Source organism: Fistularia commersonii, unplaced genomic scaffold (genome assembly GCF_037954325.1).
Source record: "Fistularia commersonii isolate RoL2024-O1a breed Wild unplaced genomic scaffold, RoL_Fcom_v1.0 HiC_scaffold_125, whole genome shotgun sequence".
In the NCBI taxonomy this organism is placed as follows: domain Eukaryota; kingdom Metazoa; phylum Chordata; class Actinopteri; order Syngnathiformes; family Fistulariidae; genus Fistularia; species Fistularia commersonii.
Window position 1 is genome coordinate 47,286 of NW_028234083.1, and position 5,215 is coordinate 52,500.

The following is a 5,215-nucleotide window of genomic DNA, read 5'->3' on the forward strand; positions in this document are numbered from 1 at the left end:
TTTTTTTTTTTTTTTTTTTATATTTCAAAATCGTTTATGAAGACATTAAAATTTGGGGAGCATTTTTGCATTCTGTTCTTGTGAATGAAGAACTTGGCCAGGCCTAAAAGAACATTGACACAGAGTTCATCTGTTATGTTGCTTATAAGTAAACAGAATGTTATATCATCTTTTGAGAAGGAAACTGGTGACGATGGAATGAGAAGGAGAAAAAATATATGGTCAGTGGTTTCAATGTTGTCTTCACAAAATGTACAAATATTATCTTCAAAATTAAAGCGTACCCTCGATAATTCCTTAGATGGGTAGATGTCAGTCATAATTTTGAAGTGGGTCTCTTTTGCCTTGGGGGTATGGGTAGAGTCAGATACATGGTTCGCAGCGTGGCAATCGATTCCTCATCAAATTTATTTAAAATATCCTTTTTTTTTTTTTTGACGTCCAGGGAATAAGTTTCCTGTGAAACATTTCCTAATAAAGGAGTTGCCGCGCTTTCTGTCCACAATTGAGATTCCCTGGAGTGATAGTCGGGGTAACTGTGGTTGTACGGTTCGGTGCGTCATTATATTTTTGGTCAGGAATACAAATTGTCGAGGCAGTGCGTTTCGTAACTTTAGCAACTCTAATATGGGAGGCTTGAATCTGTGTGTAGTACAGAACTGCTCATTGTCCAGAGGACTGCCAGTGTCATCCATCAAGTCAATTATCGACCATATACCTTTCTCAAAGCATTCCTTGTAAAACAGAGGTTTGTTGCCATGCAGTACATATCGATTGTTCCAAACTATTATACTGTGTGGTGAGAAATTGTGTACGTATATCATTTTCCAGTATAATAATATTTGTTTATGGAACTCTGAACATTTGACAGGAATCTTGTTGATATCCAAGTCAGAGATAAGCAGAAGACTCAGGCCGCCGACTTTGTTGAATAAGTAGTTTGGAGTACAATACCAGAAAGAACGATGAGGTTTGATCCAGGATTTCAACCAGTTCACCTTCAATGTCCCATTCAAGCAGTCCGACTCTATCACTTTCAGCCCTCCTTCACTTGTTTCTTTCACCATATGTGATTTTTCTTAGATGGTGTGGTCTGTTCCTCCAGATAAAGTTGAAATTGATTTGGTTAACAGATTTTACGAGTTGATTTGGAGCAGCATTGGAATACGCTGGGTATATACATCTGGATAAACACATCCATTTTAGTCAAATATATCCGGCCTAATATTGATAAATCTCTCTGGAGCCATATATTAGAATTAAGCTTTACTTTGATTCAGTTTAGATTCAATGTTCCTGGATTGATTTAACGTTTGGTCCTTGGATAGGAAAATGCTCAAGTATTTTATTTCTGATTTCATAGAAACATCGCTGATTTCCTTTAGTGGCGAGTCATGCAGCGCAAGAAGTTTGCATTTCTTTAAGTTTAATGACAATCCTGAAGCCTTGGAGAATGTTTTGGTTTTTTTCAGCACTTATTGGGACTTGATGTTCATTTTTCAAAACTAAGGTTGTGTCATCCGCCAGCAGGCTAATAACAATTTCTGTCCCCAACATTACTTCTGTCCCACACGTATACACACACACACACACACACACAAACACACACACACACACACACACACACCTTAATTCCACTCTTTTATATACGCATGTCTGGAGTTCCGGGAGCTCGTTCTCAACGTTCTGGGGATAATCATAGCTGTGCTGATAGCATTGGCCGAAACGTATCCACAACCAAACCAACATTAGCTCATCCACTCATTCACATATGTGTGTGCCCAGAGGTCCGGGAGCTCCAGTCATAAGTCCGGGTGATCTATGTCCGGAGAAGGCTCACATTAGCCGGTCTAAGGGGTCCTGCTGCCCCCCAGCTTCCCCGCCTTTGAGAAGAGACACATAACTCCGCTCTTCCGCTTCTCCGCTATGGGCCCTGGTACTCCCGATCCTCCGAACTCAGGTGAATTGCGTGACGTGCTTCTGCTCTCCTATAAGCCCCTACACACTTCGAACACGGCTGTTATCACCCTGTTACTGCATTTCAATGACACCCATTTGCTTTCGATCTCAGTGTCTGCCACCGTACGGAAAAAGCGGGATGGGTGGGGGGGCATAAGCGCATTCGTGCTGTAAGTAATCAGAAGTTAATAGTGTTAACGGTTTGCGAGAAATTTTTAATGCTAGACAAAAAAAGAAAATTAAAAGGATATAATTAAATAAATAGATAGAAAAATAAAATTAAAAACGAAAAAAAAAAATTGTGAGGGGAATATAACATGTAATTAAGTTGGCGGTTCACAAGGAATCTCAGACATCAAACTGTTTTTAATTGAACATAAATAGTACACCCAAATATACAAATGTACAAATAAACATAGCAAGGTAGAACTGAATGTCAATGAAACAACCAGGGATGAGGAAGCAACGGACATCAGGACATTTGTTCTGTATGTAATGAGAAGTTAATAGTGTTACAGGTTTGTGAGAAATTTACAGTGCGAGACAAAAAAAGAAATTAAAAGGAAGTAATTAAATCAATAGATAGACAAATAAGAAATTAAAACGAAAAAAAAAAAAAAAAATTGCAAGGGGAATGTAACATGTAATCAAGTTGGTTTTTTTTTTTTGTTTTTTTTTTTTTACCAAAAAAAAAAGGAACCTCGGACATGGGTAACTATATTTTTTAGTTTTTGGATTTTTCCATAAGTTTTAAGGATTTTTTTTTTTTTTTTTTTATATTTCAAAATCGTTTATGAAGACATTAAAATTTGGGGAGCATTTTTGCATTCTGTTCTTGTGAATGAAGAACTTGGCCAGGCCTAAAAGAACATTGACACAGAGTTCATCTGTTATGTTGCTTATAAGTAAACAGAATGTTATATCATCTTTTGAGAAGGAAACTGGTGACGATGGAATGAGAAGGAGAAAAAATATATGGTCAGTGGTTTCAATGTTGTCTTCACAAAATGTACAAATATTATCTTCAAAATTAAAGCGTACCCTCGATAATTCCTTAGATGGGTAGATGTCAGTCATAATTTTGAAGTGGGTCTCTTTTGCCTTGGGGGTATGGGTAGAGTCAGATACATGGTTCGCAGCGTGGCAATCGATTCCTCATCAAATTTATTTAAAATATCCTTTTTTTTTTTTTTGACGTCCAGGGAATAAGTTTCCTGTGAAACATTTCCTAATAAAGGAGTTGCCGCGCTTTCTGTCCACAATTGAGATTCCCTGGAGTGATAGTCGGGGTAACTGTGGTTGTACGGTTCGGTGCGTCATTATATTTTTGGTCAGGAATACAAATTGTCGAGGCAGTGCGTTTCGTAACTTTAGCAACTCTAATATGGGAGGCTTGAATCTGTGTGTAGTACAGAACTGCTCATTGTCCAGAGGACTGCCAGTGTCATCCATCAAGTCAATTATCGACCATATACCTTTCTCAAAGCATTCCTTGTAAAAAAGAGGTTTGTTGCCATGCAGTACATATCGATTGTTCCAAACTATTATACTGTGTGGTGAGAAATTGTGTACGTATATCATTTTCCAGTATAATAATATTTGTTTATGGAACTCTGAACATTTGACAGGAATCTTGTTGATATCCAAGTCAGAGATAAGCAGAAGACTCAGGCCGCCGACTTTGTTGAATAAGTAGTTTGGAGTACAATACCAGAAAGAACGATGAGGTTTGATCCAGGATTTCAACCAGTTCACCTTCAATGTCCCATTCAAGCAGTCCGACTCTATCACTTTCAGCCCTCCTTCACTTGTTTCTTTCACCATATGTGATTTTTCTTAGATGGTGTGGTCTGTTCCTCCAGATAAAGTTGAAATTGATTTGGTTAACAGATTTTACGAGTTGATTTGGAGCAGCATTGGAATACGCTGGGTATATACATCTGGATAAACACATCCATTTTAGTCAAATATATCCGGCCTAATATTGATAAATCTCTCTGGAGCCATATATTAGAATTAAGCTTTACTTTGATTCAGTTTAGATTCAATGTTCCTGGATTGATTTAACGTTTGGTCCTTGGATAGGAAAATGCTCAAGTATTTTATTTCTGATTTCATGGAAACATCGCTGATTTCCTTTAGTGGCGAGTCATGCAGCGCAAGAAGTTTGCATTTCTTTAAGTTTAATGACAATCCTGAAGCCTTGGAGAATGTTTTGGTTGTTTTCGGCACTTATTGGGACTTGATGTTCATTTTTCAAAACTAAGGTTGTGTCATCTGCCAGCAGGCTAATAACAATTTCAGTCCCCAGCACGTCTAACTTTTGGATATCGTTGCTCTTTTCAACATAAACGGCTAGCATTTCGGTAGCAATTATAAATAAATAGGGTGAGATGGGGCAACCTTGGGGGATTCCCACATCAACATGGAAGCTCGGAGTGGTGCCGCTTGGCAGGGTGACACAGCTATGAATATTCTCATAGAGCCCACGGATCACATTCCTGAATATTTAACCAAATCCAAAATGTTCGAGCGTTGCTATGATAAATGGATGTTCGACCGAGTCAAAGGCTTTAGAAAAGTCCAAGAAGGATATGCGGCCATTATCTTCAATGCGATACGCCTCTAAACCCATCGCTCGCCCCGACTCGGGGAATCCTAGAGCCTACTTGCACCCCCGCCCTAACTTAACTCCCTCACTCGTGGAGCTCCCTGAGCTCCACACATCCCGGAGCATCACGCCGACTCATTCACATTTGAATGATTGTCTTTATTTTATGTCCGCTAGATAGAGGCATCCGCACATGCGCATCAGTGGAGCTTCAGGCCGGCTGAGGCATGGACTGAAAATCATAAAGACATGTGTGATGAGCTAAAAGGAAGATAAGCATATTTTTATAATAAATGTAAGAAAGAGAGGGTAATGCAGCCTCAGGGCGGCACTGGCCCGTGTCTCTCCAAGCCTGCCTTTGGGGGGGGGGGGCACGGAGCAGTGTCTCCCTGTGCCGGTCCCAAGCCCGGATAAATGCAGAGGGTTGCGTCAGGAGGGGCATCCGGCGTAAAACGTTTGCCAAAACCAAACATGCGAGTCAACCATAACTATACCATACCGGATGGGTCGCGGACCGGGTTAACAACGACCGCCATTGGTACTGATGACCTACAGGGTACTAATGGAAATCGGGCTACTGTGGGTCGAAGAACAAGAAGAAGAAGAAGAGGAGGAGTGCGTGTTCGGAAGCAGAGAGAGAGGAGG